Source organism: Bidens hawaiensis, unplaced genomic scaffold (assembly GCF_021521415.1).
Source record: "Bidens hawaiensis isolate Kalapana, Puna unplaced genomic scaffold, B.hawaiensis_p1.1 tig00009917_1, whole genome shotgun sequence".
NCBI lineage: Eukaryota > Viridiplantae > Streptophyta > Magnoliopsida > Asterales > Asteraceae > Bidens > Bidens hawaiensis.
The window spans coordinates 39648-55302 of NW_027491746.1; the positions used below are offsets into that span (position 1 = coordinate 39648).

The 15655-nt window shown below is 32.5% G+C and overlaps 1 pseudogene; it reads left to right on the plus strand.

Annotated features, from left to right (window-relative positions):
* Positions 1-2459: 2459 nt before the first annotated feature.
* On the plus strand, positions 2460-15348 carry LOC143533784 (uncharacterized; annotated as a pseudogene).
* The last annotated feature ends 307 nt before the right edge of the window (positions 15349-15655 follow it).

Sequence of the window (15655 nt, forward strand, 5' to 3'; positions counted from 1 at the left end):
TGGGTTTTTTTTATACCCAATACTATAACTAACGGAGGTTAAACGGGGTTAAGTTGGTTTGTTCCTAAGCCGCGATTGGCAATGACGGCTCCCTCTTTTCTTCCTAAGCCTCCATTGCCAAAAGCGGCTCCCTCTCTCTAAGTTAGAAAAGCAAAATAAATTTACTCCTAAGCCGCTATTCCCAATAACGGCTCAACCATTTCCCTTTTTTTTTGACTTTCCCATTTTCCTCTTTTTTTTTCCATACATACCATTTTAAAAAAAAATTCTTGCTAACAGACAGCTTTTTATTTTTTTAATTTCTTTTTTTAGAGTAAGGCCGATGATCAACTTAGCTGGAGAGTCTTTCAAAATGTGAAACTTGCTGGCCACATTAACAAAGAAGATTCATTTTCGTTAACAACAACTTGGAAAATGTTAGTAGTTCTATACTTGCAGTTAATATATAATAACTGCCAGTGATATCATACATAGTTTTTTATATCATTTTGTACTAAATTCGTGTCACCACAAAGGTTCACCTCTACCTATCTAGATGCTCGAGGTTGGAAATTATCAAATTATTACTTTGGCTAATGTTATACATATTTTTTAGTTTTTGTATCGTAAAGTATACCGAATATAGATTTTGGTATAGCTAAGGCCGGTACTATAACGAATTAAACCGATACTGACCGGATAGATTTTCATAGACTGTTATTATTATTATTATTGTTATTGTTATTGTTATTATTAGTATTATTATTATTATTGGTTATTATTATTGGTAGATTTTTACACGTAAAACAACAAATCTTATTAATATTTGACATGTAAAACAACAATTCTTTGAGATTTTACATGTAAAACAACACGTTTCGTTATAATTTTAATGTATATTCAACAATTATATATATTGTTAGTACACGATTTTGCGTTTAGAGTCTTTGTATTTATCGTTATTGTATTTATCGTTTTATTTATGTAATAAAGTATTAAGTTATCATTGTAGTTCGTTAAAGTATAGTCTAGTTCGTTAAGGATGTTTAACGAACTAGATCTAAGTTAATATTTTATGTATGTAACGAAGTGAATGCTAGTTCGTTACGGAGTGTGTAACGAACTAGATCCATCTTCTATTTATAGTGGCTTCAGTCCACAGTTTATTTAAGTTTTGAGTTAGATTATCGAACCTCTGCGAAATATCCTCTCAAGCTTCAATATTAATATTATACACATACATACAACTAATATATGATATACAACATACAATCAAGCGTAATTATGAAGTAGATCCGTATTAAGTGTTAATTATAGATAGGTCAGATCTGAAATCTGTGTATTGGATTAACGTGTTCAAATAAGTGGTATCAAAGCTTTCGGTGCTTGTTTACACTTGAATTGGATGTTAATTGATATTAATTAGATTGTTAATTGGTATTTTTTTGTTTAAGTTTATCGCAGGTTTGATTTTGGATTGAATTGAGTCGATTCAGAATTGGATATGGTTTGAAGTGGTTTGGATTCGAGATTGGTAAAGTATTAGGGAGGTTTGGTAGTGAGGAATTGGGATTTGGACTGTTGTTGATTGAATTGGTTTGGTTTTGGATTTGGCCGAAAACAGAGGTTAAGTTTTGGTCAAATTGATTGTGTTATATGGTTAATTGAGTTACGGGATAATACGAGATGGATTTGCGATGTTTTGGTAATTAGATTGAGCGATTTGGTTGAGTATCGAGTGTGTATTACAAATTTGTTTCTGGGTTGAATGTTCATACGTTTTTCCAGATTTCTGGAAATTTGTGTTTGAAGGTTTGAAGATTCAAGTAGTTTGTTAACTTTTCAGCCTAATTCGTTAACCTTTCAGCCTAATTCGTTCACATCTTTAAGCTGATTCGTTAGGATGATTAGCTGATTCGTGAACTATTTCGCTACACATTTCCAATTTGTATTACACATTCTAATTCGTGTTATCTAATTCGTGTGACACGTGTCTCACCTCGTTAACTGTAATCATAACAACTTTTTTCACGTGACAACTGTTGTCAGAAGTTTGTTACAACCGTTGTAATTTACCGCCCTAGCTAGTTAGATAGCCGGGTGATCGAAAACCTAGCTAAATAAGGGAAAGGGGAGTCTTGACAACAATGAATATTATTGTTCATAAAATATTATTAACCATTGTCTAATAGTTCATGTAATACTTGATACATTATTGTGAAAGTGAGCTAAACAATTACATACAATCATATATAAAACAACTTTATTTAGATTCTTTATATTTTTTCTTATAATCCAAATATCACATGTTTTGATCAACTCCATCACTACCCATGCACCGTTATTAAATGTAATTAACACCACATTAATAAAAAAAACTCAAGGGTCAAAATTGATGGCACCGTATGAGATCTCATCTCAAAATCCAGTTGCTCATGCTATAAATCATATCACATCAAACTCATCATTCATCAAAACCCATGGCATCCAAAGATTCCATAATAACCACTAAAGAAGAAGTTGAAAAACATGTAGAAACCAATAATATTCCCATCAGTGAAGAATATGTTGTGAAAGATGCAAAAAACAAGATCATGGTTATAGATTCTAATGACAACACCACCGGTAAAGAAGATGTTGAAACGGAAGCAACGATCACCAATATCGTTGCTTCTGATAGCACTGATCGTATGATCAGTGAAGACGAAGATAATGAACAGGAAGCATTAAGTAATTTAGGCATTTCCATGGATAAACTTAACCTTGGTCCCCAAAAGAAACTTCTTGTGCTATCTATCACTGGGTTTCTTGTTCACCGAGCTCATCGTAGTCGGCCAAACAGCAACCCTAAGAACCGAAAGCACGATTTCCGTTTAGGAAATTATGAGAGTGAGAACAATGCTATTCACTTTTGGATGTGGGAACTCTAATGTTTCTTGTTTTCTAACACGTTTATTATGTTATATATACAGTTTACAAGAGGCCGTTTTGTGAAGAATTTTTTAAGTTTTGTTTTGAGAGATTTGAAGTAGGAGTTTGGTCGTCTACTATCAAGTCAGTATCACAAATTATCTATAATTAATGCTCTTTTATCTGCTCTCTATTTGGTTACTGTTTGTTTATAGACACTCATTAAATTTGTTTTATGTTTTCTTGGGGTTAACATTGGTGGAGTTCTGAGCAATGTTTTTGGTGAACTCAAAAGCAAGCTGTTGTTTACTTGGGTGAGTTTAACATCATCTTGATCTTTTCTTTGAACGGCAAAGCAAAAAGTTTTATTAAAATGACGCCAAAGCAATTTGTTAGGACGCAAAGATCTGGTTATAAAAATGCACATGTAAATGTGTAATATGTTAATGAAATATTTCTTATATATAGAGGTGTTACAAAGCCTCAACTGATAACCACAACCAAAAATATATGTTAACTTGCATTACTCTCAATATTATTCATGCAACACTTGTATACTGTCTATTATCTTTTATTTAAGATTTTCTTTTTGTTTCAACTACTTTTGTTAGGATCAAAACCAATGTACCAAGACAGAGTTCATGTGTTTGGACAACAAAGGCAAGCCATGTTCTTGAAGGAACTCAAGTCAATATGGAAGAAAGAGTTTAATGGATCATCATACTCTGCGTCTAACACATTGTTGATCTCTGATCCTATCAAGGCTCTTCTAAATCCCGTATTAATCTCTATATACTTTTGTTTATAAGTTACGTTAGTGTGTGTGCACGTGTCTAAGTAAACGTTATTGTTAATGATATATGTGTTTTATGGCAGCCAAACACTTCGATTTCACAAAAAACATTTCTACGTGCTTAGAATGGTTTTTGCTTACAATAAATCGGTCGATAAAAGTTTTATTCATATACATTAGCGAATAAAATTTTTTTGTTAAGGCCTACGGGCCTTTTTATTTTGGCTCGGCCAAGGTATTTAAATTCTCGGAGACGGCCCTGGTCGTCATCCACCGTCGCTGCCAAAGACGGCCGGAAAACCGCCGTCAATAGCAGGGCAACAACTCAGTTTCTTACTCCACGAACCATGATACCATCTTATATCTCCACAATCGAAATCACCTGGGGCTTACAAAATTGAAACTTAACAACACAGTTTCCGAAATGGAACCCGGCAACGCATAGACGACGGATGTGAGCACAAAAGCTTTAATAGAGAGAGAGAGAGATTTGGTAGAGAGTGAATTATTTCTGATTATTGTTCAATTTTTATACAGGTGTCATTTATATATCAGTCTCCTCTTTTATTTTTACTGCATATTATTTTGACACCTTAGCCCTGCTTGTGGTGCGCACATATGATGTATATATGTGTGAACCCTCGGGTGGGCAAAAGTGAAATTGCACTAATTTTGACGTTATTTTACTAATCTCGTGAAAATAACGTTAAAAGTGACGGACGGTTAATCAGGCATCATGTAGTGGCGTTGATAGCCGAAAGACAAGGGTACATGCACCGATCAGCCGGTGTCCCACTACTATCGAGCCGGGGGTCTCACCGAAAGCAGCCTCTCTATCCTTATAGGGTAGAGGTAAGGCTGTCTACATCTTACCCTCCTCAGACCCTACCATAGCTTTGCTATTGGTGGGATATACTGAGTACGATGATGATGATATTATTTTGACACCTGTCTTCACCATAAGAGAGAACGCAGATTTAGGCCTTTTCAAAATTCAACCTGTTCCCTCCAACTTCCAAGCAGTTACCACTATGGCGGTTTAGATACTCAGGGTATGTTTGGCAAAGAGTTTTTATTAGCTTTTAGGAGCTACAAGCTTTAAGCTTTTATGAAAAAGCTCATTTAATAAAAAAACTTTGTTTGGTTGAAGTAGCTTCAAGCTTTTAGATTGGTAGAAAAAACTACTTTTTCAAACGCTAGTATTGGTAACGTTTAAGAAAAAGCTAGCTACAAGCTTTTACATTTGAATTTACAAGTTTAGTACTTGAACTTATATCAATTTGTGTTAATTTATATAATAGTTACACATTCAACCATTATTCAAAACTAATTACCCCCACGACTTTTTTAGGAGCCATTACTTTTTCACACGTTAATAATTTTTTAAACAAATTACATCATAAAAACGAGCATTTTATTCTCTTTAATTTGAGTATAATACTGCTATACTTCTTTAACTTTAAAAAATTAACATACTACGTGATTATCGGGTAGGATCGGTAAAAAGTCGAGTTAGGTGAGCTCGAGTCATGTGTAAGACCAAATTAGGAGCCGAGTCAGACGAACTTGAGTCATGTGTAAGACCAAATTAAGGTCAGAACGAGTCGATACAAAAAAAGTTTTAAATCAGTTCGATTTGTGTCGGTATGCTTTTGAGTCGAAAGGGGTCAGGTCAGAACATGTTTCAGATTAGAACACTGCATGTTCAAAAAGTGATTCATATCAAAATATGTTAGTTTAAAAAATTATTTATTTGAAATTACTGTATATTTCAGCTTTGTTTCTTGATTTTCGACATCATTTACAAGCTTACTGCTTTCCATGAATTACACGTCTACATTCAGGTTATGTATGCACTGTTATCAGGTGAATCATGTACTGGCACTGATTATGCGATTGATGTTAGGTTGTGCGCCCATTCCGCCGCACCACACGGGAACCCACTTAGTTTTATTAAAAGCTTCCGCTACTCTGCCAAACACCTAAATATTTAAAAAGCTACAGCTAACAGCTACCAGCTTACAACCTTAAGTTACCAGCCTTCAGCTTCCGACTTACAGCTATCCGTTACCGGTTAGTTTTGCCAAACATACCCTCATTCGATCTCTTTTTCCTTCAATTGACATCATTACTTCCTTTCAATTGGTGATCCCGTTAATTCATTAGTGACAACCCCTGCTACAACATGGTACTCAAAATCGTAACAAAGTTGGAGACGCCGCTATCATCGCCTATTGTCGTCTTCTTCGACACGGCACTACCATCGCCAGTTATCGGTATATAATGTATTCATATTCATAGCTATTTTGATTATCCATTAATTTTGCTTTGCTGTTAATTTATGTGATCCATACACAAATCTATGCTTGGAATTGTAACAGTTCCGCATTTGATTCACACCAGGCTGTTTCAATCAATTTGAGTGGCAGGTTATATGCGATTGTATCCGCCAACTGTTTGATGAAATGTCTCAATGAACTTTTTATAACTCTAGATTTTGCTTAAATAGTACACTTCTTTTCCCACTTTTGATCTTATCAAATTTCTTGTGTGGTATTTGTACAAGATCAATATGGTTTCCCTCATTTGGTTTTTTATTTTCGATGAACATGTTTAGTTTAGAATTGATTTATATAGCTAGGGACATTTTTCTTCACATATAGAAAAAAGGTCCTGATTCTGATTTTTTTTTTATTTTAAGGGATCGATCTTGTGGAAGCATAGAAGATTTACAAGCTATTATGGCATCTATCAATAACAACAGTTCCCTTTGTGAAATCCAGTTTGCTGTTGACCTCAAACTTGCTTTACCAAGTTAGTAAATGAATTAGCTTTATATAAATATTATAAATAAATAAATGGTTTAGAACTGAAATAGTTAAAGCTTCTGCAATATAACATGAGAGGCTGAGAGGATTTGGTATCTACATGCCAAACATGCAAACTTTGTTAATATATAAAATACAAACTATTAATGTTACAGTTAATTAGGATAATCGCTCAAGAAGTGATAAGGAGAAGGAAGATGTAGATCGAGCAAGCGCACCTTCTTTGGCTGAACAAATGAAAAACCAAATGGTAAATTGTCACTAATAATGCGTAAATTATTCTAATATTCATTTTTAATGTTTATCTTTCCACGTGCATTTAGAGTTCGAATTCTTTTTCCAGGATACGGGTGGCAAACAAGCAATAATAAACCGTTCATGTGTGCCAATTAAATATAATCCCATTAGATATAGGTGCGTATATCTTTATGTTGCCATCAATTAGTATTTTGATTTTGAGTAATTGCTTAAATGCTTAATACATCTTTATTTTTCAGAATATGTGGTGGTTGCAACCGCAACATTGGTTATAGCACTTATTTGGGTTGCGTGGGCACCTTTTTTCATCTAGGGCGCTTTCTTTGTCGCACTTGTGGTCATCCGATCACTGAAGTTGAGGTAAATTTGTTTTGCTCGAAAAATATGACGTGCCCCAGAAGACGGATCTTAGTTGCAACGTATGCAAATAATGGGTAGTTAACTAATGCAATGAATCTGCGTGCTACGCAGGTCTGTTTTGCACTATTGCTTCCCTGTTATATAACCAAAACTTGATAAAAGACAGGGCCTTGCAACTTCAGGGTCGATATGTTTGATTAAGGGTATAGTATTTATATATGCAAATTCCTTTCTGTTTTGTTTTCAAATGGTTTTCATATCTTGTCTATATGTTTTAATCAACCCAGCACATGGAAAGTCTTGCATGAGATCATATACTTAAGGTGGCAGTCTATAAATTACAACAAGGGCCGGTAAAGAAGAGAAATACTTTTTCATTCATTTTCACATGTCTGTTAATTGAAATTTTCTTCGTTTTTGTTGTTAACTCCTTATATATCAAATACTAAATCACTACTTTCATTTTTTAGAGTTGAATTATACAAAATGAATAGCATTGCTTAAGTTATATGCAGCTTAATCAACTCTTACGTTTTATATAAATTCTTATTGGCAGATGGAGGGTGTGATGATTTTAATTGAGAGTTATATATGTTTTAGATAACTTGGAAGTTATATTTTTTTTTGATGGATTGTGTGATTTGGTTGCAGAACTTGCATGTTAGTACAAAAAACAAGAATGCCTACAAGTCTCTAATTTTTTCGAATGGTAAAACTTCTTTATAAGTCTCTAATTGCTGCTGAATATGTTGTCAAAATCAAAGTAATTGAATATTTTTTGATGGGTGTGAGTGTGTGACAAACAAGACTCCTTAGTTTCTTAAGATGAACCCCTTTGGAAAGGTATTGTTTTTTTTTTCAAGAATTTTTTTTTATTTTCAGTTTTAGCATCTTTCTTTAATTTTTGAGCATATATTACCTATAGTTTTTGAGAAACAAGGGTTGTAGTTTTTATTCAAGTTTAGGTTATAAATATTGTTGCCTCTCTATTTCCACCGTATAGTTTGTGAGTAAACCTTTATCATTATTAGAATGATGTTTTACTAAAACAATTACTTGAGATTATAACAAAATAGTAACTTCTTTCTTAGATTTGATTTGTTACGTCTCTCATTTTTCTGGTAGTAGATGATATAAATGTATACATTATGAACCAAAAGAAAGAAGAAAACTAACTTTTTATTAAATTTATATATAGGTTGCATATGATTTACTTGAAGATTCCTACCCACGCCTTTGAAGCAAGGTTAGATATTTGGTTTCTACGGTTGCCTATCTTTGGAACCCAAGATGCAAAATAACTAGGCATCTATATATGGAAGCAATACATCAAATGCTGGCTTATGTTGTGAATTTGTAGACTTGGATAAATTACTTGTAGTGGCAAAATAGCCGGGTCGGGCCCGTAAGGTTATTGGCCAAAGTGTGTTATTTGTAAATTGTAATATAACATTTATGTTATATATAAATAAGTTTTTAGAGACGTGTAATTTGTATTATAGTTGTTTGTAGATTGTAAATGTGACATTAATTTTTAAAATTCAATTGTAAAATATTCAATATAATATATATTTATTTGTTATTAAATTTTCTAAACTTTTGATTTTTTTAACCCCATCGCTGTGTATCACACGGGTTATAACCTAGTATATATAATAAAACAAAGCCTTTTTGACGTACGTGTCACTCATTCAACAACCCACCCTATTATTTTGACATCCTGTTTTCTAGACACGTGGCATATCTCTCCGTTAAGTATTTGCCGGTTACATTTTTCAGAGAAGTTGTGTGCAGTTACCATATGCCCATATGGTTTCTTCCCCGTCAGTGAAACAAATTAACGAAATCGTCGACCATTTGCTCTTCTGCGAAAATTGAATTCCATCAACGTGATTCAAAATCAAAATTTCATTGGTTACATTGTTTTTAGTGTTTAAATACATGTTCTTGTAAGTTAGCCCATTGAGTCATGTCATGGAGGGCTGCTGATGTAATTCCTCTTGATAAAGTCAATCAGAAAAACTACAAGGAAGATAGGGCGAAAGATGTGGCAAGTAGTCTTGGTGACACCGTCATGACTGGAACAGTTACTACTGCCTTAGGAGCACCCTTTTTATTGGTTCATCAACATTCACTGACTTCATAGTTCGTTCTTTTCAAGTTTACTAAGATGGATAATGTGGTTCATTGCTTTGGCGGTTTCAGCACATGTATGTAATCTGATCTATTTAAGTTATTTACGTTAACAATTTTATTCCATTTATTTGGAAACGGGCCAATTGGGTTGCACCTGATTGGTGACAGTCAAATGGGTAAACACATAATTAGCTATAGAAATGAAATGAGTCGAACCAGTAAATAGTCAACAAACACGTTTTAAGTGTTTACAATGTCCTAAATACTTTACAAAACAAATTTATTTTATTATTTTAAGAATTTTTTTAATGTTATATTCAATAAGTTAATAATTACAAAAATTTATAGAAACGACCAATATTGACAGGTTGGCCCAACCTAAGGCCGGCTATTCACGAGCCAAACCGAACCGAGCTTGGGTAAGAAGCTCAAGCTTTAAACATGCAAGCTTGGTTTGGCCCGGCTCAAATGTGACAATCACTAATATATTGAATGGTTAGTGATGTTTCTTATTAATTCTTTTTTTAGAAGTATGGATTTCAATTTGTATGATGTTACTACATTTTCACTTTTTTGCAGGAATTGGTTCTTTGCAAAAACATTGCCAAACGGATTCAAGGTAGCTACCATTTGGATTTTAGTTTTCTGTTTTCATATGGGATTTGACTTTTGTTGGTCTTTATAGATTTGTTTTTTAGAACCGCTGGTCTTTGTAGATTCTTAGAAGGAGCCGGACAATTTCTTCTAGACCTAAGTTTTGCTTGATTTAGTTTTTTTCCTTTTTTTTTTGCTCAATGTATCTCCGTATTGTTCAATTTATTCAGTCTCATCAAGTTTATTCTTTGATTTCATCAGGTTCTTTGTTTTAGGTTTTCTTTTTCTTGATTTAGGAACAATAATTGTTTATGAATCTTTTTTGTTTGGTTAAATTTACTGTTTATGTTTTTTTTTGTTTTAAATTTATGATAGTTTCTTGATTTATATTGGATCATTGGAGGTCATGATTAACTTTGTTGCTGTTGCCTATGTTCGAAAGTAATTGAACCTTGACATTTTGTTGCTGATGCCTATGTTCGAAAGTAATTGAACCATGACATAAAGACAAATACAAGAATTGTAGGAAAATGTAGGAAAATATTTACTTTTGAATGGATTTTTTAAGGCAAAAATGTCTTTCTTAGGGCTAAATGCATAAAGAGAGGAACCTTTTTCTTTTCTTTTTTTCACTCAAATTTGTATTTTAGTTGATAAAATGGCTTGTCTCTTTAGAGGACAAAATTGTAACTTTTGTTTAGATATTGGATAACTGATAGAAAATTATTCTGAATCTACTATTATAATAAAACAGGCTTTTATAAGACACCTGTCATTCACACAACAGCCCTACCCCTTTATTTTTCACTTCCTATTATCATGATACCTGTGTTCACCACAATCCAGAACGACAATTTAGGAGAAGTTACAAGCAGTTGTTGAAGGATGTTTTATTTTCTCACCTCCGGTAATCTGGCTCAACCACCATACCATACCTGCCGTTCTCCATCTTCATCATTCACGTTTCCAATTTTCAATATCTATTCTAAATCGATCTCACACCTCCATCATCGTTCGTCAGTTATATTGAAGAAAACAAAGAAGACGGAACGATGATGGAGGTGTAAAAACCCTAATTTATTTTATTCTCTCATGCTAATCACTTCCTTCTTGCGAATGCGTTAATGCTAATTGAGCACTGCTGACCAGACCATATTCATAAATCATAATGGTTTAACTATAAGTAAAATTCCATCTTTTAATCATAATTTAGGTTTTTTTTATGCTGACCCTTTTTTTTAAATGCTGTTTGTTTTTACAAATATTTTAGCCAAAGTGGAGTGATTTAATTTGTAGTTGTATTGTTTTATCTATACTATATTTAATCAAATTTTTTAGGTAACTGCATAACAAGCATAATCGAATAAAGAGAAAGCGAGCGTAGACGAACGAATATAAACAAACGAATGAACTTAAATCAAATGGACGGTTTTTTTTAATAATATAAACGAACGGTTCACTCACATATCTGAACGTATATGAGAAAACATAACCGAGTGAACACCAATTAAAATTAAACAAGAACATCAATCCGTGAGGCCTAGATAATTAATAAAATTAGACTTAATTGTAGTGGGTCTAAACATTTTCTAACTGAATGTATAAATGAACTTAAGATACAATATTGATATCTGAAAAATGATTGAATCATCTAAAATGAAGCCTACACCGAGTATAAAAATCAGATCTAGAAAGCAATAATTGTGCAAGTTTATTCAAAGAGATTTGGGTGATTAGTTTAAAATCTCACTTTCTTACAGAGGTTGCATACAAGCTATTTAAGTTCAGAGTGTTTTTAATTTGCAATTTTTTTTTTGCTTTTCCATTTCATTTAGCTGGATGAATTACCATGTCCAAAATCACAAAAAAAGATGAAGTATGTTAGAAGCAAAAGGCAAAGAGAGGGTTAGTTAGTTATATTAGCAATTTTTTTAAATAGCTTTGGAATTCTCATATGTATTTCTTCAAGTTTCGACTGTGTTTTCTTGAGTTTTTATCATTGCTGCATATGTAGTGTTACATTGTTACGCTAAGGATGTCTGCATTGTTCACCTGGTTTTTCTACTTTTCTCAATCTTATAAATTTTATTATTCTTGCGATCCTAACTGTTTTTAAATTGCAGCAACACTTTTTCGTGAATAATGTTGTTTACAAGCTTGGTGATTTTGGTTGTGCAGGTCTTATTGATGGGAGTTTACCAATCAATTAAGGTGATGCAAGATACATGCCAGAAGAAATCTTGAATGACAACTACAATCACTTAGATAAAGTTGATATCTTCTCTCTTGGAGATACTATTTATGAAATAATAAGGGGTTTAATATTCTCGGATTCTGGACCCTGTTTTCAAATTCTTAGAGAAGGAAACTTCCTCTTTTTCCTGGTCACACGGTGCAGTTTCATAATATACTTAAGGTACTACTAATTTCTTGGTTTTATATGTTAAAGTGGCTATTATTTGTATGTTTTATTGTTGATGGTATATTTTTATTAACCATGTATTCATCAATCTGTTGTTGCAGGCAATGTATGACCTGGATTCTCTTGGTGTCCATCTGCTTAAGAATTAGTAGGCAACTCAATTTTCAGCAGCCCCTCACAGAACCGTTAAAATCAAATAAACTCAATTGCTTTGGAGAACACGAAGTACAAAAGCCGTAAAACTTATTTGCACCACATTATGTATTCCAACGGTGCTTATACTTCCCCCCCCCCCCCCCCTTTCCTTGTAAAAAGAAATTTTGTGCTCTGGTCATTGCATTATAAGCATTGTTACCTTCTTTGTAACTCTTTTTTGAATCTTTTGGGGTTATCGTTTTCTGAGTTTTGGAATGGTAGATTGAGATTGAAAGTGATTTTAGTTGTTTGATGGTTTTGGATTGAAATATGAGTATAAAAGTCAATAGGTTTAAACCCAAATAAAAAAACTCGGTTTAATTATTAACCTCTACCCGAAAATAAAAAAATAAAAAATGAAATAAAAATCCTTTAAAGTATATAAAGCTATTTTAATCATGTGAAATCTTTTTATAAATACTAAAACAACTACACCTATAATGTTTGTTGAATTTATTTTATTGCCATCTCTTATGATACACGACTACACGAGTTCTAACATACCTGAGTTGTAAATAACTACTACTTTCAGGTAATCTTGAATGAGTATAGTGAAATTAGTTTATAGGTTTTGAATAGTTGTTTAGAAATAGATAAGACATGCCTCTCTACTCAAGTGAAATTAGCGTCTAATCGTAAATAAAAATTGTTAAAAATATAATTCGTATTTAATTTTATAAAATTTTCTTAATTTCAAAATGTTTCGTACCCAGAGCCCCGTGTAGTATACGGGTTATAACCTAGTTTCATATATTTAATAACAATTTTATGAAATTTTGTGCCTTTTGGGAGAAAGAACACGGTATGTTACTCTAATAGATTGGTTTTATCATGCAAAACTGAGTAATGTCAATATTTGATGTACATTACTTTTGTCATAAGTCAATATCATAGATGAAAGCACAATTTCGGTTTTCAAATCATATAAATACGTGCATACATCATTAAAGCGAGGCTTATGCTTTTTTATAACCTTTTGGCCTCATGAAATGCGATTAACTACCATAGAGGAACCCAAGAAATGTTATTATTGCTATCCATTGTTTGGTTTGGGGGCAAATGTTGCTCTGATTTTCTTTGGACGTATAATGAAATACTTTTCAAACATGAGAAAACATTGCCCTGGGGTCAGCGGATAGGCCATTTCTTTGAAATATATGATGAGCGATAAGAAAAGACTAACACTCTTAATTTTACATATCTTTGTTCCCATTTATTACTTTTTCTTAATTTTAGTAGTATGAATTGAAATTTGTAATATTAATTTTTTTTTCATTTTTGTTTTATAACAATCTCATGTGATACGTGGGTTCTAACCTACTGAAGTTAGTGGCTATTATTTTTAGGTCTTAAAATGATTGTTCGGAAGTGTGTTTACTCATGTGAAATTAGTTTTTAGGTATTGAATGAGTGTTGAGGAGTATATAAGACTTGAATGTCCATTCAAATGAAACTAATATATATAATTGTAAATGAAACATTATTAAATATAATTTGCATTTATTTATTATAAATTGTTTTTAATTTAAAGATGTTCGTTATCCAGGCCCGTGTAATATACGGGTTTATAACCTAGTATGAGGAATAAAGTATAAAATACAATGCTATACGTATGAAACATGTACAACAAAAGTTGCCAAAGGTACAACCTGTAATGCACCAAAAAGTTCTAAATTAATATATATATATATATATATATATATATATATATATATATATATATATATATATATATATAAATTTGCAAATTTTGTGTTTGGTTACTTAAATAAGATAAAATCTTGTTCATTTTGGATATTCAGTTTTAGTCTATACAGATTGTCATTATTTTTGTTCATATATAATTAAATTAATTTATGGTTTTTTCAGGCATAACATAAGTGGAGTTCTAAGCGAAGTAATGGGAGAACTCAAAGGCAAGTCGCTGTTTACTTGGGTGAGTTAAAAATCAACATGATTACACTTTAGACTAGTTTTCTTGTTAATTATCTATTAATATTATATTTCTATGATGGTTTGGATTTTTTTAACGACACTTGTTAGGATCAAAACGAGTGCACTGAGACAGATTATATGTGTTTGGACGACAAATACAAGCCAATTTTCTTTAAAGAACTAGCATATATGGGAGAAATTATATACGAATCTTCCTTGGTCTAATGGTGAATACTCTGCGTCTAACACGTTGTTGATCACCGATCCTGTGAAGGCCCTTTTGAATCCCGTATATATCACTCTTTATATACATCTTTCATGTGTTAATATTGTTGACCCCTTTTCTTTAATGCTATATGTCTTAATTTGCAGCCAAACACAGCGATTTCTCTTGCAGATTACAATCCGAGAAATAACCAAGATGATGTTTTAGGTAGTTAATTATGTGGATTTGTTTAGGGGTGTTCATAAATCGTTAAATACATACTAGCCAAATCGTAAAAAATAAAGCAAAATGGTTGGTTTATATCTAAACGGGTTATAAGTTCACATTTGGTTCAATTTTGAATACACTGAAATATTATATACGTATTATATCATATATTCATATTACATCTATATTATTTCAAAATTATAATATGAACTTTAGTATTGGAATCTTAAAAAACCGGTTCAACCATCAAAACGTACCGAACTGTTAATTAAACTTTAAACTACTGAAAGTGTAAAACCGGCTTACCCCTAACCTGATCGGTTTAATGATATATTTGTCAGGTCCGAATGGTGAGCTACGGGCATTCTTGGACGGGCTTGCAGAAGCTAAAGATGTTCAGGCATATGTGAAAGCTCACCCGATCGGGGAGCCAGCAATAACACCTCATGCCGATTGGGACTTTTATTCCGAGATAATCAGTGTATGGCAAGAACAAGTGATCTGAATCGTTTAGATCGAGAGTGGTGTTTCATGTTTCCGTATTTTGATTACCAGTAGTCTTTAATTTTCTTTTGGTTTTTTGATTCAGACATGGTATATGGTGGTACAAGTTCGTGATCTGAAACTTTTGCTACTAAGTTTTGTTGCATCAATTATATAAAAGTTAAGTTTAATAGTTGTGGTGCATGAATACACATCATAAATTAATCCTACAAATTTTGTAACTTATAAAACCACACCGTATATAATTATGAATATTGGTTGCTAATTACTCGTCGTAATTTGTTGCAACATGTGTTGGATTTAATGGT